The sequence below is a fragment of the Lipotes vexillifer genome, unplaced genomic scaffold, assembly GCF_000442215.2.
Source record: "Lipotes vexillifer unplaced genomic scaffold, Lipotes_vexillifer_v1.1 scaffold921, whole genome shotgun sequence".
Taxonomy (NCBI): Eukaryota; Metazoa; Chordata; class Mammalia; order Artiodactyla; family Lipotidae; genus Lipotes; species Lipotes vexillifer.
In genome coordinates, this window is record NW_006787800.1 from 299,634 (window position 1) to 323,360 (window position 23,727).

A 23,727-nucleotide genomic window follows, 5' to 3' on the forward strand; every position below is an offset into this window, starting at 1 on the left:
ATAAAATTGGAATACAATCGTGACTGCATTATAGGGTTATTACCAGGATAAAATGAGTTAGTGTAGGAGCTTATAAAAATTTTATTACTAAAATATAGAGTTAAAAGTGAATTTATTTCTCAAACAAGAATGCTAATTAAAGGGATATTATTTAAGTTCTTTACATACTTTTATTCACACATTGTAAGAAAATGCATGCATGTTAAACTACCAGCATGACTTAAACCATTAATGTGCTTATTTACATGAGGCACCTCATGCTCTCAAGAATGTACTCAACTCTTCTGATATATCTTTCCTGCATTTGTAGATTTTGTTTTCTCTCCCTTCCTATATTGCTTTACATTTCTTTGCATCATGCTTTTGCCTGTATAATGTGCGTTAAAGAAGTAAATGTTTTTGTTCTTTCAAACAATCAAGTCCAACAAAGTTTTTGTAATATGAAAAAAATAATAGGTAACCACTCAGATATTTGTGCACAAAGGTATTAAACAATATTAGTTGTAGGCAAACCATTCCCCAACACCCACCCTCCCCCACAACCAGCTGTCCCCAAACGGAAGTAATGAGCTGTTCCTCCAATCCCACGCTCTTTCCCACAGTGGAGTGTTCTAGATCATATCAGTCTAGCTTGCTACTCTAATCTCCATCAGGAACAGAATCAATTCCTACTGAAGCCCACAGAGATGACATCATAGGAAGAAACTGTATTAGTCTGACTTAATTGTAATCTTTTCATTTATGGGGGGATAAGTTTTCATTAGTGTGCTAATCCAAGGCCCCTTCCCTCCACCCAAAGTAAAGAGCAATAAATTGATGCACTGAGTTCCTGCTAGCTAACACATGACTTCCTCCAAATGATACAGCTCTTAAACCATTCTCATTTCCTCTCTGAAAGGGTCTTATTGAATGAAAGCGCCATGCTGCCAGCCATGGTGAGGTTCTATAAGTCAAGTCTGATCGGGTCATTTGCATCCTTAAAATTTTTTATTGTTTTCCTGCTGCTTATAGGATAAGGTCAAATCCCCCTTGCATGGCAACTCAGTCCTCCCTGGTCTGGCCTGGCCTTTGCTTGCGCCTGCCTCTGGCCCATCTCGCCTTCCCTGACCCTCCATCTGGTCACGGTGCTTACATCATCTGGAAAGCAATGCATTCTTTCTGTATGTTCCTGCTTTAAATTTTTACCTGCTTATGTCCTGTTTACCTCTATTGCCTTGCTGGAGAAATAGCATAAATATCCCTCGCTTCACACTCCTAAGTGAGTATTGCCTTTTCAGGTCAGAGAATATTGTCATATTGATTTTTGGTTTTTTTTTGAGATTACAGTTTTTTTTTGTTTTTGTTTTTATTTTATTAAAAAAAAATTTTAACATCTTTATTACAGTATAATTGTTTTACAATGGTGTGTCAGTTTCTGCTTTATAAAAAAGTGAATAATTTATACATATATATGTCTCCATATCTCTTCTCTTTTGCATCTCCCTCCCTCCCACCCTCACTATCCCACCCCTTGTGGTCACAAAGCACCAAGCTGATCTCCCTGTGCTAGACGGCTGCTTCCCACTAGCTATCTATTTTACGTTTTGTAGCGTATATATGTCCATGCCACTCTCACACTTTGTCTCAGTTTACCCTTCCCCCTCTCCATATCCTCAAGTCCATTCTATAGTAGGTCTGCATCTTTATTCCTGTCTTCCCCCTAGGTTCTTCTGTCCATTTTCTTTCTTTCTTTCTTTTTTTTTTTTTTTTTTAGATTCCATATATATGTGTTAGTATATGGTATTTGTTTTTCTCTTTCTGACTTACTTCACTTTGTATGACAGACTCTAGGTCCATCCACCTCACTACAAATAACTCAGTTTCATTCCTTTTTATGGCTGGGTAATATTCTATTGTATATATGTGCCACAGCTTCTTTATCCATTCATCTGTTGATGGACACTTAGCTTGCTTCCATGTCCTGGTTATTGTAACTAGAGCTGCAGTGAACATTTTGGTACATGACTCTTTTTGAATTATGGTTTTCTCAGGGTATATGCCCTGTAGTGGGATTGCTGGGTCGTATGGTAGTTCTATTTTTAGTTTTTTAAGGAACCTCCATACTGTTCTCCACAGTGGCTGTATCATTATACATTCCCACCAACAGTGCAAGAGTGTTCTCTTTTCTCCACACCCTCTCCAGCATTTATTGTTTGTAGATTGTTTTGATGATGGCCGTTATGAGTGGTGTGAGATGATATCTCATTGTAGTTTTGATTTGCATTTCTCTTACGATTAATGATGTTGAGCATTCTTTCATGTGTTTGTTGGAAATCTGTACATCTTCTTTGGAGAAATGTCTATTTAGGTTTTCTGCCCAGTTTTGGATTGGGTTTTTTGTTTTATTGATATTGAGCTGCATGAGTTACTTGTATGTTTTGGAGATTAATCCTTTGTCATTTGCTTCATTTGCAAATATCTTCTCCCATTCTGAGGGTTGTCTTTTAGTCTTGTTTATGGTTTCCTTTGCTGTGCAAAAGCTTTGAAGTTTCATTAGGTCCCATTTGCTTATTTTTGTTTTTATTTCCATTTCTCTAGGAGGTAGGTCAGAAAGGATCTTGCTGTGATTTATGTCGTAGAGTGTTCTGCCCATATTTTCCTCTAAGAGTTTGATGGTGTCTGGCCTTACCTTTAAGTCTTTAATCCATTTTGAGCTTATATTTGTGTATGGTGTTAGGGAGTGTTCTAATTTCATTCTTTTACATGTTGCTGTCCAGTTTTCCTAGCAGCACTTAGTGAAGAGGCTGTCTTTTCTCCACTGTATATTCTTGCTTCCTTTATCTAAGGTAAAGTGACCATACCTGCGTGGATTTATCTCTGGGCTTTCTATCCTGCTCCATTCATCTGCCTCTCCATTTTTGTGCCACTACCATACTGTCTTGATTACTGTAGCTTTGTAGTATAGTCTGAAGTCCAAGAGCCTGGTTCCTCCAGCTCTGTTTTTCGTTCTCAAGATTGATTTGGCTATTTGGGGTCTTTTGTGTTTCCATACAAATTGTGAAATGTTTTGTTCTAGTTCTGTGAAAAATGCCAGTGGTAGTTTTATAGGTATTGCATTGAATCTGTAGGTTCCTTGGGTAGTAGAATCATTTTCACAATATTGATTCTTCCAATCCAAGAACATGGTATACCTCTCCATCTATTTGTATCATCTTTAATTTCTTTCATTAGTGTCTTATAATTTTCTGCATAAAGGTCTTTTGTCTCCTTAGGTAGGTGTATTCCTAGATATTTTATTCTTTATGTTGCAGTGGTAAATGGGAGTGTTTTCTTAATTTCACTTTCAGATTTTTCACCATTAGTGTATAGGAATGTCAGAGATTCCTGTGCATTAATTTTGTATCCTGCTACTCTACCAAATTCATTGATTAGCTCTAGCAGTTTTCTGATAGCATCTTTAGGATTCTCTATGTATATTATCATGTCATCTGCAAACAGTGACAGCTTTACATGTTCTTTTCCAATTTGGATTCCTTTTATTTCTTTTTCTTCTCTGATTGCTGTGGCTAAAGTTTCCATAACTATGTTGAATAATAGTAGTGAGAGTGGGCAACATTGTCTTGTTCCTGATCTTAATGGAAATGGTTTCAGTTTTTCACCATTGAGGATGATGTTGGCTGTGGGTTTGTCATATATGGCCTTTATTATGTTGAGGAAAGTCCCCTCTATGCCTACTTCCTGGAGAGTTTTTATCATAAATTGGTGTTGAATTTTGTTGAAAGCTTTCTCTGCATCTATTGAGATGATCATATAGTTTTTCTCCTTCAGTTTGTTAATATGGTGTATCATGTTGATTGATTTGTGTATATTGAAGGATTCCTGCATTCCTGGGATAAACCCCACTTGATCATAGTGTATGATCCTTTCAATGTGCTGTTGGATTCTGTTTGCTAGTACTTTGTTGAGGATTTTTGCATCTATGTTCATCAGTGATATTGGCTGTAGTTTTCTTTTTTTGTGACATCTTTGTCTGGTTTTGGTATCAGAGTGATGGCAGCCTCATAGAATGAGTTTGGGAGTGTTCCTCCCTCTGCTATATTTTGGAAGAGAGAAAGATAGGTGTTAGCTCTTCTCTAATTTGATAAAATTCGCCTGTGAAGCCATCTGGTCCTGGGCCTTTGTTTGTTGGAAGAGTTTTAATCACAGTTTCAATTTCACTGCTTGTGATTGGTCTGTTCATATTTTCTATTTCTTCCTGGTTCAGTCTCGAAGTTTGTGCATTTCTAAGTATTTGTCCATTTCTTTCAATTTGTCCATTTTATTGGCATATAGTTGCTTGTAGTAAGCTCTCCTGATCCTTTGTATTTCTGCAGTGTCAGTTGTTACTTCTCCTTTTCAATTTCTAATTCTATTGATTTGAGTCTTCTCCCTTTTTTTCTTGATGAGTCTGGCTAATGGTTTATCAATTTTGTTTATCTTCTCAAAGAACCAGCTTTTAGTTCTATTGATCTTTGCTGATGTTTCCTTCATTTCTTTTTCATTTATTTCTGATCTGATCTTTATGATTCCTTTCCTCCTGCTAACTTTGGGGTTTTTTGTTCTTCTCTCTCTAATTGCTTTAGGTGTAAAGTTAGGTTTTTTATTTGAGAATTTTCTTGTTTCTTAAGGTAGGCTTGTATAGCTATAAACTTCCCTCTTAGAACTGATTTTGCTGCCTCCTATAGGTTTTGGGTCATTGTGTTTTCGTTGTCATTTGTTTCTAGGTATTTTTTGATTTCCTCTTTGATTTCTTCAGTGATCTCTTTGTTATTAAGTAGTATGTTGCTTAGCCTCCATGTGTTTGTATTTCTTACAGATTTTTTCCTGTAATTGATATCTAGTCTCATAGCATTGTGGCCAGAAAAGATACTCGATAGGATTTCAATTTTCTTTAATTTACCAAGTCTTCATTTGTGACCGAAGATATGATCTATCCTGGAAAATGTTCCATGAGCACTTGAGAAAAATGTGTATTCTGTTGTTTTTGGATGGAATGTCCTATAAATATCATTTAAGTCCATGTTGTTTAATGTATCATTTAAAGCTTGTGTTTCCTTATTTGTTTCCATTTTGGATGATCTGGTTAAAGTGGGGTGTTAAAGTCCCCTACTATTGTGTTACTGTCAATTTCCCTTTTTATTGTTGTTAGTATTTGCCTTATGTATTGAGGTGCTCCTATGTTGGGTGCATACATATTTACAATTGTTATATCTTCTTCTTGGATTGATCCCTTGATCATTATGTAGTTTACCTCTTTGTCTCTGTAATAGTCTTTGTTTTAAAATCTATTTTGTCTGATATGAGAATTGTTACTCCAGCTTTATTTTGATTTCCATTTGCATGGAATATCTTTTTCCATGCCCTCACTTTCAGTCTGTATGTGTTCCTACATCTGAAGTGGGTCTCTTGTAGACAGCATATATACGGGTCTTGTTTTTGTATCCATTCAGCCAGTCTATGTGTTTTGGTGAGAGCATTTAGTCCATTTACATTTCAGGTAATTATCAATATGTATGTTCCTATTCCCATTTTCTTAATTGCTTTGGGATTATTATTGTAGGTCTTTTCCTTCTATTGTGTTTCCTACCTAGAGAAGTTCCTTTAGCATTTGTTGTAAAACTGGTTTGGTGGTGCTGTATTTGCTTAGCTTTTGCTTGTCTGTAAGGCTTTTAATTTCTCCATCAAATCTGAATGAGATCCTTGCTGGGTAGAGTAATCTTGGTTGTAGGGTTTTCTCTTTCATCACTTTAAATATGTCCTGCCACTCCCTTCCGGCTTGCAGTGTTTCTGCTGAAAGATCAGATATTAATCTTATGGGGATTCCCTTATGTGTTACTTGTTTTTCCCTTGCTGCTTTTAATATTTTTTCTTTGTATTTAATTTTTGATAGTTTGATTAATATGTGTCTTGGCATGTTTCTCCTTGAATTTATCCTGTATGGGACTCTCTGTGTTTCCTGGATTTGTTTAATTGTTTCCTTTCTCATATTAAGGAAGTTTTCAACTATAATCCCTTCAAATATTTTCTCAGTCCCTTTCTTTTTTTCTTCTTCTTCTGCAACCCATGTAATTAGAATAATGGTGTGTTTAATGTTGTTCCAGAGGTCTCTGAAGTTGTCCTCAATTCTTTTCATTCTTTTTCTTTATTCTGTTCTTCAGTAGTTATTTCCACTATTTTATCTTCCAGGTTATTTATCTGTTCTTCTGCCTCAGTTATTCTGCTATTGACCCTTCTAGAGAATTTTTAATTTCATTTATTGTGTTGTTCATCTCTGTTTGTTTGCTCTTTAGTTTTTCTAGGTCCTTGTGAAACGTTTCTTGTATTTTCTCCATTCTATTTTCAAGATTTTGTATCATATTTATTATCATTAGTCTGAATTATTTTTCAGGTAGACTGCCTATTTTCTCTTCATTTGTTAGGTCTGCTGGGTTTTAGCCTTGCTCCTTCATCTGCTGTGTGTTTCTCTGTCTTCTCATTTTGCTTAACTTATTGTGTTTGGAGTCTCCTTTTCACAGGCTGAAGGTTTGTAGATTCTGTTATTTTTGGTGTTTGTCCCCAGTGGCTAAGGTAGGTTCAGTGTGTTGTGTAGGATTCCTGGTGGAGGGGACTAATTCTTATTCTGGTCGATGAGGCTGGATCTTGCCTTTCTGGTGGGCAGGTCCACAACTGGTGGTGTATTTTGGGGTGTCTGTGGCCTTATTATGATTTTAGGCAGCCTCTCTTCTAATGGATTGGGTTTTATTCCTGTCTTGCTAGTTGTTTGGCATAGGGTGTTCAGTACTGTTGCTTGCTGGTCGTTGAGTGGAGTTTGGTCTTTGTGTTGAGATGGAGATCTCCGAGAGATTTTCACCGTTTGATATTATTTGGAGCTGGGAGGTCTCTTGTGGACCAGTGTCCTGAACTTGGCTCTCCCACCTCAGTGGCACAGCCCTGATGCCTGCCTGGAACACCAAGAGCCTGTCTTCCACAAGGCTCAGAATAAAAGGAATAAAAGAAAGAAAGAAAGAAAGAAAGAAAGAAAGAAAGAAAGAAAGAAAGAAAGAAAGAAGATAAAATAAAATAAAGTAAAATAAAATAAAGTTATTAAAATAAAAAATGATTATTAAGAAAAAAAATTTAAGTAATAAAAAAACCTTATAAAAACAAACGGACAGACAGAACCCTAGGACAAATGGTAAAGGCAAAGGTATACAGACAAAATCACACACAGAAGCATACACATACACACTCACAAAAAGAGAGGCAGGGGCAGGGGGCAGGGAGGGGTACAGATGCGGGGCGAGCCTGTGGCAGCCGAGGCCAGTGTGACGTTTCACCAGCCTGATGTGTGCTGTGCATTCTCCCAGGGAAGTTGTCCCTGGATCTTGGGACCCTGGCTAGTGGTGGGCTGCACAGGCTCCCAGGAGGGGTGGTGTGGATAGTGACCTGTGCTTGCACACAGGTTTCTTGGTGGCTGCAGCAGCAGCCTTAGCATCTCACACCCGTCTCTGGGGTCTGTGCTGATAGCCGCGGCTCGTGCCCGTCTCTGGAGCTCCTTTAAGCAGTGCTCTTAATCCCTTCTTCTCGCACATCAGGAAACAAAGAGGGAAGAAAAATTCTCTTGTCTTTTTGGCAGCTCCAAACTTTTTCCCAGACTCCCTCCCAGCTACCTGTGGTGCACTAGCCCTCTTCAGGCTGTGTCCACGCCGCCAGTCCTCTTTCTGGGTTCTGACCTCTGAAGCCGGAGCCTGAGCTCCCAGACCCCACCCGCCCCAGCAGGTGAGCAGACAAGCCTCTAGGGCTGGTGAGTGCTGGTCGGAAACGATCGTCTGTGCAGGAATCTCTCTGCTTTGGCTTCTGCACCCCTGTGGCTGTGTTCTCCTCCGTGGCTCAAAAGCTTCCCTCTTTGCCCACCACTGTCTCCACCAGTAAAGGGGCTTCCTAGTGTGTGGAAACCTTTCCTCCTTCACAGCTCCCTCCCACTGGTGCAGGTCCCTTCCCTATTCTTTTGTCTCCGTTTTTTCTTTTTTCTTTTGCCCTACCCAGATACGTGGGGGAGTTTCTTGTCTTTTGGGAGGTCTGAGGTCTTCTGCCAGCATTCAGTAGGTGTTCTGTAGGAGTTGTTCCACATGTAGATGTATTTCTGATGTATTTGTGGGGAGGAAGGTGATCTCCACGTCTTAACTCTTCTGCCATCTTGAAGATCCTCCCCTTTCATATTTTTGTCACTATTTCAATGTCTCCTTCTGCCACTGTCTGTGTGCTCCAAAAATAGGTCTAGATTCTTTGTCAGTGCTACTAATATTAGTAAATTATTCTTCTCTATAGATTACTTCAAAGAACAAAAGGAGGTTTTGAAACTTTTAGAAGAAAGCAAAGCGGGACACATATGGATTTTTTTCATATTGTTAAGTAGAGCAAGGATAATAATCAACAAATCTGGGGAAATGCTTAGATAAGATGGGACTGCAGGAGGTTAGTTCAGCAATTAACATTTATTGGGCACCTCTTATGTGTCAAACATTTTACTGGAATCTTTTTATGGGTCTGCTCATACAAGTAAATAGGGTTGTAAAGAACTTAGAACATAACAGTCAAACTTGACCATAAAATAAAAGGTAGTTAGTTCTAGCCACTAATTTCTCAAATCAGAAACCTTTTAACTGTGTTGTCTCCATGCTTCCAAGTTATTCAAATACATAAAGTATATAGAGAAACAGATTGTTAACATGTAACTCTTGTGTTTAATTTAGCTCCCAGGACTCAAGCCTAACAGCTTAGAACTGTTTATTGATTTAGATAGAAGCAAGTAGAAACTATCTCAGAGTATATAAATTATGAAACCCTAGACTTTAATAAATTAAGATATATTATGGCTCTTATGGAAGAAATTTACTTTGAATGACAGTGACACTTTCAGACTTTTCTATAAAATAGTATATGTATCATGTATTAAAAAGCATTTTTAGGTTTTGTGTATTTTTGTGTGAATGTAAGAAAGACATAAATATTGATTTTTGTTTTTTGTTTTTTGTTTTTTTTGGCTGCGCTATGCTGCTTGCAGGATCTTAGTTCCCAGACCAGGAATTGAACCTGGAGCCACAGCAGTGAAAGTGCCAAGTCCTAACCACTTGGACTGCCAGGGAACTCCCTTAAATAGTGAATTCTTGATCCAAATTTAGTATTATCAACTAATATTAAATCTAAAACTCATGCAAATTAGCTAATTCAGGGCTTCCCTGGTGGTGCAGTGGTTGGGAGTCTGCCTGCTGATGCAGGGGACGCGGGTTCGTGCCCCGGTCCAGGAGGATCCCATGTGCCGTGGAGCGGCTAGGTCCGTGAGCCGTGACTGCTGGGCCTGCGCGTCCGGAGCCTGTGCTCCACAACGGGAGGGGCCGCAGCTGTGAGAGGCCCGCGTACCGCAAAAAAAAAAAAAAAAAAAAAAAAAAAAAAAAAAAAAATTAGCTAATTCAGGTTAATTATAATTGTGAATATATCTTGATATAAACATGATATTTATATATAATCAGGCTTAAGTGTATTGGGTGTCTGTCTGGCACATGGTAGATTTAAGCAAATCTTAATTCACATAAATTCTCTTCTTACATATTTCAATAAAAACCTGAAGGCATACCATTAAGTTTACATCAGTGAGGGTAATCTCCAAGGGGCCAACAAATATCTCCAAGGTCCACACATCCTTCTGGGTGTTTAGAACCAAAAAGAGAACTAAAGTAGCTGGAAAAGTAGTTGGAAGATGGGTACCTGAGAATATGTTTGTTCTGATGTTGATAGCATGCTAAAATCTAGACAGCAGTGTCAAAGGTTTGTAGTAATTTCTTAGCTCTGCATAACAAAGCTGGACAGACTGGCTGGCTTAAACAACAGAAATTTATTTTCTCACAATTCTGGAAGCTACAAGTCTGAGACTGAAGTGTCAGTCTGGTTGACTTCTTCTGAAGCCTCTCTCCTTGTTTGTAGATGGTTGTCTTCTCTGTATCTTTGCATAGTTTTCCCTCTATGCCTGTCTGTGTCTTAAACTCTTCTTATAAGGACACAAGTCTTACTGGCTTACAACACAAACCATATGACCACATTTTACCTTAATTACCTTTGTAAAATCCCTATCTACAAATACAGCCACCTTCTGAGGTGCTGGGGGTTAGGACTTCAACATACAAATTTTGAGGGGACACAATTAAACTCATACAAGTTTATATTCACTAATAATTACAGCTAATTTTAAATCACTGCTTACTTTGTGTGAAAAACACTGTTCTAAAGACTCATATGTTATCATGTTATTTAATTCTCACAAGTACTTATGAGGAAAACTCTATCATCATCCCTAATATAGATATGGAAAAATTGAGGTCCATAGAAGCAAATTACTTGGTTATTAAGTGTAAAAGTCAGGAATTGAACTCAAACAATGTATTTCCAAGTCTGTGCTCATAACCAGAACAATTTATTCCTCCTGATTAGAGCCTATGATGTTGGAATCTCCTTAAGGGTAAGATCTTGTATTTTATTCATTCTTGTATTTATCCACTATCTATTCATTCATTAACAAGTATTCTGAACACATGTATAACACTTGTCTATAGCAGCTACTTAAAATATATCCCATAAGTTAACAATAGATATATAGATCTATTAATGTCAGATAATGTTTATGTGTCATAAACATTATCTGACATTATAGAAACTCATCCAGACTGCAGCTTCAGGCATTGATTTCAGAGGTGACAAAAATATTGTGGGCACCTATGATTTTCTATCAGATAATAGAAACACAGTGATAAACAAAATAAACTTGATCTCAAATATAATAAATGTGAAAGAGACATCAATAAACAATAACACTAATGGGTGAAACAGTTATAATTGCTCTGAAAACAAATAGGAATAGAGTTACGAGTTTCTAACAAAGAAATCTAACCTAGACCAGTGGTTCAGGAATATTTTCCCTGATCAAGGGCGGATTGTGTTGAATCTACTGACCAAAAGAGTAGCAGCTAATTTGAGTTTAACATTTTGTACGTATGGATAAAACAATACCTACAAAAGCCATGTGACCAGTTCAAGACACTTACGGAAATTTGTGTAGCCAGAGTGCAGAGAAAGAGGAAGAGAATATTGCAAAATGAGGCTGGAGAATTATGACATCGTGTACCACTTTTTTTTTTTTTTAATCTTAAGAGCAATGACAGATTTTTGAAGGATTTCAAAGGTTATGACATGATCATATTTCCTTTTTAAAGATCACTTTGATAGTGGGGTGGAAAACAGATTGAAGGAAGGCAGAATGGATGAGAGAAAACCCATTAAAAGGATATTAAAGTAATCCAGGTGAGACACTGCTGTGGTTAGGACTTTGATGGCAGTGAAAATGAAAAACAAAAAAGATGGATTCAAGAGATGATAGAGAAATAAAAATGACCAGTTGATATGGGTTTTTGTGGAAAAGATATACAGAGATATTCTTATATTTCTGATTTGCATAACTCCAAGGATAGTGGTGCCACTCAAAACAAGATGGGAGATTCTGGAAAAGGACAGGGTCAATAAAGTAAATATCATGGATTTGATCTTAGTAACATTGAATTTGATGTGATTTTGAGAATAGATATGTTGACCAGGTAATTTTTCTAGTTTAGAGTGGTCACTGGTCCTACGATGCCCTCTGCACATTTTATATTACCTGGGAAAAGAGTGTAAGGAAACAGTGATAAAGGAATAGGAATGAGAATTGAAGTTTGAGGAACTCAGAAGTTTAATGGCTGAAATAGAATAATAAATAGGCAGGAGACTATTAAGAAAGGACCAAGAAAAGGATCAAGAAATCAGGAAACCAGGTATTATGTACATTAAGAGAGTAGTGCAAGAAGTAGGTGATGCTCCTCTTGACCAAATGCGAGACTGGTCAAGTAAGATTAAGACAAGGTAAGTGCTAGCTATCAAAGATATGTAGTATCTCTTAGACAAAAATCACAGCTCATGGGTCTAATTTCTACCTCCTCAAGAAAAGGCAGGTTATTAGAATTACAATCAGAATATAAAGACTGGTTCTGAAAAGAAAGTAAGTGAGTCATAGAGGCCCAACCAAATGTTAAACTATTTCTTAATGCCTACAGCCATCGTTAATGGTATATCCACTGTTAGAAGGGCATAGGATTAGTGAGTCCAAGTAACTGTCAATATTTGGGAATTGCATAAGAAATAATCATTTTCTTGAATATATACTTATTGTGTCATGCAGTAGTAAGTGTCCTGAAGTACAGGAAAAAGATTCAGATCCATCAGAAGAACTGAAAAGAACTGAGTAGGGTGGTGGTCGAAGATGTTACCAGCCAATGGGCTGATGTTGGGAAGAAAACATCATTTTGGTATTCAAACTGAGTTCTCAATTATTGTTGAAATTCCCTCTTTCCTTGGTTTCCATATCAACATTTTTCCTCAGGATCTTCTTAGTCTCTATTTCTGACTGTTAAGCCTCAGAACTTTATACCTAACACTCTGTCAGATATTTCACCAGTATTTCATGGACATCTAATACTCAATACATCCAATTTAAACTAGTCCTGCTGTTTTCTCATTTTCTTTCAATGGCATGCACCAATACATTGCATTAATAAAGGAATATTTTCCTCATTGTGAATGCTTGCCCCAGGCTGGCACACTTTCCTTTTTGACCCTTCTAAACAAAAAGTCTACTGTAATTATGAAAACTGCTCTTGAGTAAAAACTAGTGTAAATATAAGGGGAGGTTGGCTGTTTGAAATTTATTAGGACGATGTGTGAACTCTGGTCCTCTTCTTTTTATCAGCCTGAAGCCAAAATAAGCCTCCTTACCTTCTTGGTACATTTCTTCCTTATTATGATGTCCTGTGGACATTTTCACATTTTTATCTCCCCTTTATTACTTCTGTAGTCTCTTACGAGCTAACATTTCTGCATTCCCTCTCAAAATACTCTTCTGGCTGGCAGACAGTCTATAGTATCTGTGGAACCTAGTAAGAAACCTCTATGTCTGTTAACAAAAGGGAAAATAGCCCAAATGTCTGCTCAAGTCAAAGTGTTTAAGGGCATCAGGATTTTTGATCTCTATTAAATCAAATTTTGCAGAAATTTTATTCTGGGTCATCAGAATTGAAATATTATTCTATTGGCTTTAACAAAAATAGTGATACAATTTGTTGAACCGTGTTCCAAAAATAAAGCTAGGACTTTCAGTAACAAAATATTTCTTGTTATTTTCTCATAGAAGTTTCTAAGGAGAATCAATTAAGTAACCCATTAAATGAGAGGAGCAATAGAGCTTTCATCTTCATCATGCATGGATATTTTACTGCTATTGTACTGTAATTTTTTTTGATCTAATAAATGCTCTTTTGTTTGGAAAGGTGGAATAGGATAATTACTTTCACTTTCAGTAATGCAAGGGAAATACAGGAGAATGGGAAATAACTAGGATACACCGGCTGGAGCGTATCCTTTGAAATAACTAGGATACACCGGCTGGAGTGTACACTCACTACATGCTGGAGAAGTTGGACCCCTTTCAGTTGCAGGCTATGAAACAAGGTAAAGGGCTAAAGATGGAATCTAATGCGACTGTACTCAATTTTAGAAGTACTGATTGAAGAGAAAACCTTGGGTTCCTTCAAATAAGGACTTCATTATCTGATTCTATCAGTCACACTAAAACTGATTTCCCCCTGTCACTTCTGAAGTTCCAATAAACACCTGTAATTCTGAGGAGGACAGACTAGAAAGCATGGAAGGCAGGTTGACTGTTGTCTACGGTAACAATTAATTTATTTTACCAATCAGTAAGCACTCTTTTTGACCCTGTAAATGGCTAGTGAAAGAGAATGGTTTCCAAGCCAGGAAAATGACCGGCATCCCAGGTATTCTCTTTTGATTCATGCACTGCATCCTTCCAACTCCATCCAAAACCATGCCCAATTACTGAACAGACATGTATGATGTCATCAAATAGATTGATGTAATCAAAATAGATTGAGTTTGTGTTTTAACTCCTTTGTGTATTCATTCCCTCTTTTTCATCCTCACTGATAGCATTATCAGGTCCTCATCATTTTCAGGTTCTCATCATTTTTCATCTGAAGTATTCCAAAAGCCTAATAAATGTTTTTACTAAGTCTTATCTTGTCCTCACATAATCCGTTCTTCACCCTGTCTTGTTGGTTGATCCTTCTAAAGTATAAATTGGATCAATTACTGTTCTTAAAAAAGTGCATGGCTCCATAATGCTTACAGAATAAAATCCAAATTCTGTTTCATGGCCCAGACAGTCTTCATGATTTTGCAAAGTTACCTTTTTTTTTTCTTTTTTTGCGGTACGCGGGCCTCTCACTATTGTGGCCTCTCCCATTGCAGAGCACAGGCTCCAGACGTGCAGGCTCAGCGGCCATGGCTCACGGGCCCAGCCGCTCCGTGGCACGTGGGATCCCCCCAGACTGGGACACGAACCTGTGTCCCCTTCTTCGGCAGGCGGACTCTCAACCACTGCGCCACCTGGGAAGCCCCAAAGTTACCTTTTATTATTCCATTTCTTCTCACGCCCTACCAAATTACTTTCAGTTTGCCAAATATACTATGTGATTTCATACACAGAGTTTTCTGTTTCCTCTGTTTGGATAGTTTTGCTTTTCCCTCTTCCCTGCTATTTTCTCTGGCAAAAGTCTGCTCATCCTTCCAGATAAAACTCAAATATTGTATTCTCAGTGAAGCATGTGAGACTCTCACAGTTACTTATTTTCTCCTCCATTCCACTATGGTACATTGCACATGTTATTAACTACTATAATCATTTAAACTTTATTCCCATTTTTCAATCTAGAATTTATTAAGGAAACATAAGCATACAGCACAAGCAAACCTGGCACATAATCGGTACTCAATAAGTCATCCCACCATCATTTCAAACTTAATGTATCCAAATCAGAACTCCCCATCTCCCATTTAATGTCCTCCAGTCTTCTGTTCTGGTAAAGGTGCAATCATTCTTGTCATTTGGGATTAAGTTCTTAGAGTCTGCTCTAACTCAGCTTTCTCCTTAATTCAGGATGTCCAATCAGGAAATAGGCTCACTCTCAAAAACAGAATGCAGAGCCTCCAAGGTTTATTTTCAACAGATAGTCCCTTGATGGAGTCTCCAGCTGTCACTGTTTTACTCTTTCTTTCTTTAGTTACCCCAGACAACAAAATGCTGCTTGACACAGACAGGAATGCACTGCTTCCTTTTAACAATGTGGCCTAAACATCAGCAGGCATCCTTCTCCTGACTCCAATTAGAGCGGGTAAACTAGATTATAACTTTCAAAAGATTTAACTAGCTGCCAACTTAAAAAAAATACAAATAAACCTAGTAATTAGAAAACATGTAAACATAGTATGACTTTCACAGTACATATTTCTGATGCTTCCCCGAAAATTGCTCCCCCTACCTGTAAGTTCTGTCATATTTTACATTTAGTTTGAATCAGTTACATCAACCCCAAAAGGGTTGGTATCACTTTCTAGGTGACGTGTCTGAGTTTCTAGCTTCTGAGCTCCAGTCCACTTTTGTGTGGTGGATACGATCTTACCACCTACTGTCTAGCTAGGAGTTAGTTTTAGTAATTTGACCAAGAATACTTCTCTGCAGTCCACAGAGGTCTTTTCCTGCACACTCCATTTCTTATCTGCAGAACCCCCATCCTTCAGTGAACACAAATGTGCTTTACATGAGAATCCACTACTGTGCAAACATCACTTCTGCTAATATTTCATGGATCTAAACTAGACATATGGTTTCACATTATTTCAAGGAAGCGAGATCTCTAGTCTTCTAGTGCTCAGGAGGGAGAGAAGAACCAAATGTGAGTGTATGCTAGAAATCTCTCCAGTTCAACTGATTTGGTTTAGTGGGGTTTAAAATATAGCTTCAGAAACCAACTGTTTTAATAATTGTGTTTCTGTGGGGAAATGCAGTTTGAGTTCTAAGCAACAGATTTATTTGAATTTTATGACTCAGTCTTTTTGGAAAAATACATTCATTGAGAGTATCTTTTTGCCAATGATATTATCTTTCGAAGGCAAGGACTTTTCTTGTACTTCCTTTATACAGTTAGAAAAGTTTTCATTGAACATGAAGATACTAGTTTATTAACTCATAAAATAAATCAGTAAAGTCTGAATAAACAATTGCCTGACGATATCTGTACATGAGAAGAATTTCCTGCTTCTTAAGTATAATATTTCCTTTGTGAAGCTCTCTATTTCCAAATAGAGTTGTATAATGATAGAGCAGTAATGTAGCAATCCATTGAATGCACACTGAGTTACAATTCAATGAAATTGGATGTTTTGGTATAAGTTTAACTGATAGTGTGGTTCTACTTTTAAAATAATTTTTGTTATATGTGCATGGCCAACAATTGATTGCCCTCAATGTATATGGTTTCAAATTCACATATTATGATTAGATACCACTTATTCATGGGTCCTTACAGAGCCAAGCCAAGTCATATTGCAGCCTGAGACAAAAGGAAAAATCAATAATAAAAAAAAATCAACTATCTTATTTTTATTTACATTTTGATATTTTTATAATCTTGGATTTTTGTGTTAATTTTGATTCTTTAAAATATTGCATTAAAATATTTTTTTGATTACTGAGTTTATTTGGCATCTCCCCTTAAATTTTGCACCAGAAGCAAGTGGCTCACTCACCTCACCCTAGTCCCAGCCCTATAGCCATGCCTGACATCTAGAGGGTAGGGAAGTGCAATTCTGTGTTATATACTAAAGAAATAGAAATGGGGGGAAATTGATGAATGGTGCTAATGACTCATATATACAGGTAATATAATAGGTTCTGTTGTAGAATGGCTGATTGAGGAAAAATGATACAGCAAAACTCAGGACATCTTTCATTCTTCATCGAATAATAAAGTATTCCTCGTCAAATAATTTGAAAATGTAATTCTACAGTTACACGCTTTATAATCCTATTATTAGTAAACACATCTCCTTTTCCTAGAAGTCTGACTTAATAATTTTACCTTGAAAAATCTCTATTTGATAGTCAGAGTCAGATGCTTTTTTCTCAATCAATTGAGATGTAATAATTACACTGCTGTTACCTAAAAACTCCCTGTGGATTGATTTCTTCAGGTACTCAAAAATGTTTACCTTAACTCAGTTTGCCTTATGTTTTTAGCATATTTTGACTTGTTTTTCCTAGCTCACCATGATTTTTCTCTCTCTGACTAGCAAATAACAACAGCCAAAAAAAAAAAAAGCAAAAAAGAAGTGCATAGAATTTATCATATATATGGGTTTTAAGAAACCTAAAAACCATCTTAATAATGCCCATTCAGTGTCCTCTACGATTGTACATTAAAATGCTTCAGAACATTCTTATTCCATAATATGCATTTAGCTTATTTGTTATGAGGAACTGTTTTGTACGTGTGCAGTAAGGCATTCTTTTTAGTGATGTCAGTTAGTAAAAATTATGTTTGGTTACAAAACATAAAAAAAAAATTAATGTTAACTAATACAGCATTTACATATTTCATCAGCTTTATCAATATGACTGTCTATTCTACATGAATTTTTAAGGTTCAGTAGTAGGTTTAATGACAGAAAAACAAAAGAAAAATTTCATCTCAAATAAAAGCCAGTTTTATTCCCAGCAGAAAGTCCTAACTCTCAGAAGATGTTTTTCTGTGTAGCCTTTCCTTTCTGTGTAACTGCAGTGAGCAGGTCTGTGTGTTTGGTTTATTACTCTACCACAACCTATACGTCAGCATTAGCAGTTCTCACTAAAGAGATAGAAAGTCTCCCTTTGTCATAATATTAATTTATTCTCTCAGCTTCTTACACTAAAGTAGAAACATAAATGTTCAACCATAACTTGTGTGGCCTTTCTACTTGCTAAAAGGCTCTGAGAGAGCAATGGTATCAAGGGAAATGTTTTTTTTTGAATACTTTGAAATTCCATGTCTTGACAGGCAACACACTACAGTTCAGTCCCTTGAGAAACATGCCCCTAAATCAATTTTATTATAAACCAAATTATTATTCTTTTTTTTGCACAGAAGATTTTTGTAGCGTGTCATTCATAGGATTATGTCCTGAGACAGTTCAGACATTATATGAGGCACCTCCTTTATTTTTTTATATACCATATCATATGTATATAAATTAGTACAATTTATTTTATAAGTCAAATCTGAGATAATTTGAAACTGTGATTTTTGAAGACATCATGTAAAAATTTTACCTGTAATATGTTGTTCTGAACAATTGTATTAACTTAGCATAAAAAATGGAACAATTTTTCTCCCATGATTCATTTTCTAAATGGAGTACAATGACCTTCCATCCTGGCAAGAAGTCTAAAAAGATATTGCTTGACCTGAAAGTCCCTGACTGGGGAGGATGACATGTATGTGGATTTTCACCTAATTTATTTTGTGGACAAATAGTAGTCTATATAAATATATATACATATGTATGTAAAAATGATATATAACATTATATTAGTTTCAGGTATACAACATAAGAATACCAGCTGTGTGTATATACTAAAAGTGATCACCACAATAAATCTAATTATAGTCCATCACCCTACAATTGACCCCTTTTACGTGTTTTGCCCATCTCTCAATGCCCATCTCACCAGTGAAGCCATCTTGTCCTGGACTTTTATTTTTTGGGAGGTTTTGATTACTCATTCAATCTCCTTACTAGTAATCAGCTTATTCAGATTTTCTATTTTTTCATGATTGTTTTGGAAGATTGTATGTTTCTAGGAATTTATCCATTTTCTTCTAGTTTGTCCAGTTTATTGGCATACAATGGTTCAGAGTAGTCACTTATGATCCTTTGCATTTCTGATATCACTTATAACTTCTCTTTTATTTTTGATTATATTTATTTGAGATTTTGATGTCTCTCTTGGTGAGTCTAGCTAAAGTTTTTTCAATTTTGTTTATGTTTTCATAGAACCAGTACTTAGTTTTATTGATCTTCTATGTTTTTGGGGGGGTGGTTCTATTTCATTTATTTCCATTATGATTTTATTATCTCCTTTCTTCTACTACCTTTGGAGCTTGTTTGTTCTTTTTCCAGTTCTTTTAGGTGTAATGTTAGATTGTTTATTTGAGATTTTTCTTATTTCTTTAGGTAGGCCTATATTGTTATGAACTGCCCTCTTAAAACTGTTTTTGCTGCATCCTAAAACTTTGGAATGTTGTATTTTCATTTCCAATTGTCTCTAGGTATTTTTTAATTTTTTCTTTGAGTTCTTCACTGATGCATTGGTTGTGTAGTAGCATGTTGTTTAATCTCCACATGTTTGTTTCTATTGTACATTAATTCATAGATTGACTAAGAGCTACATGAAACATCAGAAATATATATCAAGTACAAAGAAGTATTTTCTCTTTCATGTTATTGAAACTCTGACGTAGTGGAATCCACAAATAATATCCTTTAAAAAAACATGAGATAATAATACAGAGGACCATCAGGTCAAGTGTCTGTGATTACTTTTACCTCAGGACACAAGAGAGTTACAAAACCACTCTCATGCTAATCATACTCATAAATATTCATCTAAAGAGTTTTCCTCTTGTTTCAAGTGGGCTATTGAGCTATCACTCTAGTGCTCTTGAAATGCCAATATGTCCTTGCCATATTGGCAAAAACACTTGCCTCAAGTGTTTTTTTCCTAGGTAACCTTTGTATTTGCCATGGACCCGAATGCTAGCTGCCGATCTGGTAGACAGTCAACAACACTGGTACTATTGTAGGTTCTCCTCCCTTCCATCCATGCTAATCATAACCACCCTTGAATGGATGCAATGCTTTCCCCTGGCCATTGTACTCTGTCACTTGCTGGGGCAACACAGAAAAGGGATTCAGACCAAGAAGATCAAACATACCTAGGATTAAATTTATTCCATTATTTGCCATTTGACTTTGGCAAGTTATATAACCTTTCAAGTTTATAATTTGGGACGTTAATATATATATCATAAGATTGGAAAAATTAACTGAGATAATATAAAATTATGGCTCTGTCTAGCAAATACTAAATGTTACATATGATGGTTATGCTTATTCTCATGAATGTCAAACTCATATACTACCTTGAGATATCATTTCCTTTTATTCATTTAATAACAGAGTCTCAATTTTCATTCCATCATAGTTCCTCTCACTTGGAAGGAAACCCTAAGGGAGCTGGGACAGAAAACAATCAGAAACAATTGTTCCTCTGCTCTAAGTCTGACCATTGTCTCAACACTTTGATTTTCCCTATACACTACTAAATGTCTTCCCCATCAGGCACTGACAGTGAATTAAGAGCAGCCTGTCAGCCTCAGAAGTTGTACTTACTATTTCTTTTCTTTTTTTTTTCAAAAGGTGTTTAAGATAAGTCACTATTTTTTTAAATATCGTTATTGGAATATAATTTCTTTACAATGGTGTTAGTTTCTGCTTTACAAAAAAGTGAATCAGTTATACATATACATATGTTCCCATATCTCTTCCCTCTTGTGTGCCCCTCCCTCCCACCCTCCCCATCCCACCCCTCTAGGTGGTCAAAAACCACGGAGCTTCTCTCCCTGTGCTATGCAGCTGCTTCCCATTAGCTATCTATTTTATGTTTGGTAGTGTAAATATGTCCATGCCACTCTCTAACTTTGTCACAGCTTACCCATCCCCCTCCCCATATCATCAAGTCCATTCTCTAACAGGTCTCCATCCTTATTCCCATCTTACCCCTAGGTTCTTCACGACCTTTTTTTTTTTCCTTAGATTCCATATATATGTGTTAGCATACAGTACTTTTTTTTTCTGACTTACTTGACTCTGTATGACAGACTCTAGGTCCATCCACCTCACTACAAATAACTGAATTTTGTTTCTTTTTATGGCTGAGTAATATTCCATTGTATATATGTGCCACATCTTCTTTATCCATTCATCTGTTGATGGATACTTAGGTTGCTTCCATGTCCTGGCTATTGTAAATAGAGCTGCAATGAACATTTTGGTACATGGCTCTTTTTGAATTATGGTTTTCTCAGGGTATATGCCCAGTAGTGGGATTGCTGAGTCATATAGTAGTTCTATTTGTAGTTTTTTAAGGAACCTCCATACCATTCTACATAGTGGCTATACCAATTCACATTCCCACCAGCATTGCAAGAGTGTTCCCTTTTCTCCACATCCTCTCCAGCATTTATTGTTTCTAGATTTTTTGATGATGGCCATTCTGACTGGTGTGACATGATATCTCATTGTAGTTTTGAATTGCATTTCTCTAATAATTAGTGATGTTGAACATCTTTTCATGTGCCTAGTGACCATCTGTATTTCTTCTTTGGAGGAAAGTCTACTTAGGTCTTCTGTCCATTTTTGGATTGGGTTATTTGTTTTTTGTTATTGAGCTACATGAGCTGCTTATAAATTGTGGAGATTAATCCTTTGTATGTTGCTTCATTTGCAAATATTTTCTCCCTTTCTGAGGGTTGTCTTTTGGTCTTGTTTATGGTTTTCTTTGCTGTGCAAAGGCTATTAAGTTTCATTAGGTCCCATTTGTTTATTTTTGTTTTTATTTCCATTTCTCTAGGAGATGGGTCAAAAAGGATCTTGCTGTGATTTACGTCATAGAGTGTTATGCCTAAGTTTTCCTCTAAGAGTTTGATGGTGTCTAGTCTTACATTTAGGCCTTTAATCCATTTTGAGCTTATATTTGTGTATGGTGTTAGGGAGTGTTCTAATTTCATACTTTTACATGTACCTGTCCAGTTTTCCCAGCACCACTTATTGAAGAGGCTGTCTTTTCTCCACTGCATATTCTTGCCTCCTTTATCAAAGATAAGGTGACCATATGTGCATGGGTTTATCTCTGGGCTTTCTATCCTGTTCCATTGATCTATAAATCTGTTTTTCTGCCAGTACCGTACTGTCATGATTACTGTAGCTTTGTAGTATAGTCTAAAGTCAGGGAGCCTGATTCCTCCAGCTCCGTTTTTCATTCTCAAGATTGTTTTGGCTATTCGGGGTCTTTTGTGTTTCCATACAAATTGTGAAATGTTTTGTTCTAGTTCTGTGAAAAATGTCAATGGTAGATTGATAGGGATTGCATTGAATCTGTAGATTGCTTTGGGTAGTAGAATCATTTTCACAACGTTGATTCTTCCAATCCAAGAACATGGTATATCTCTCCATCTATTTGTATCATCTTTAATTTCTTTCATCACTGTCTTATAATTTTCTGCATACACGTCTTTTGACTGCTTAGGTAGGTTTATTCGTAGACATTTTATTCTTTTGTTGCAATATTAAATGGAAGTGTTTTCTTAATTTCAATTTCAGATTTTTCATCATTAGTGTATAGCAATGCCAGAGATGTCTGTGCATTAATTTTGTATCCTACTACTCTACCAAATTCATTGATTAGCTCTAGTAGCATCTTTAGGATTCTCTATGTATAGTATCATTTCATCTGCAAACAGTGACAGCTTTACATGTTCTTTTCCAATTTAGATTCCTTTAATTTCGTTTTTTCGCTGATTACTATGGCTAAAACTTCCAAAACTATGTTGAATAATAGTGGTGAGAGTGGGCAACCTTGTCTTGTTCCCGATCTTAGTGGAAATGGTTTCACTTTTTCACCATTGAGAATGATGTTGGCTGTGGGTTTGTCATATATGGCCTTCATTATGTTGAGGAAGGTTTCCTCTATGCCTACTTTCTGCAGGGTTTTTTTATCAAAAATGGGTGTTGAATTTTGTTGAAAGCTTTCTCTGCATCTATTCAGATGATCATATGGTTTTTCTCCTTCAATTTGTTAATATGGTGTATCACGTTGATTGATTTGCTTATATTAAAAAATCCTTGCATTCCTGGAATAAATCCCACTTGATCATGGTGTATGATCCTTATAATGTGCTGTTGGATTCTGTTTGCTAGTATTTTGTTGAAGAATTTTGCATCTATGTTCATCAGTGATATTGGCCTGCAGTTTTCTTTCTTTGTGACATCTTTGTCTGTTTTTGGTATCAGTGTGATGGTGACCTCGTAGAATGAGTTTGGGAGTGTACCTTGCTCTGTTATATTTTGGAAGAGTTTGAGAAGGATAAGTGTTAGCTCTTCTCTAAATGTTTGATAGAATTCTCCTGTGAATCCATCTGCTCCAAGGCTTTTGTTTGTTGGAAGGTTTTTATTCACAGTTTCAATTTCAGTGCCTGTGATTTGTCTGTTCATATTTTCTATTTCTTCCTGGTTCAGTCTCCACAGGTTGTGCATTTCTAGGAATTTGTTCATTTCTTCCAGGTTGTCCATTTTATTGGCATAGAGTTGTTTGTAGCAATCTCTCATGATCCTTTGTATTTCTGCAATGTCAGTTGTTACTTCTCCTTTTTCATTTCTAATTCTATTGATTTGAGTCTTCTCCCTTTTTTTCTTGATGAGTCTGGCTAATGGTTTATCAATTTTGTTTATCTTCTCAAAGAACCAACTTTTCATTTTTTTTTATCTTGGTTATTGTTTCCTTCTTTTCTTTTTCATTTATCTCTGATCTGATCTTTATGATTTCTTTCCTTCTGCTAACTTTTGGTTTTTTTGTTCTTCTTTCTCTAATTGCTTGAGGTGCAAGGTTAGGTTGTTGATTTGAGATGTTTCCTGTTTCTT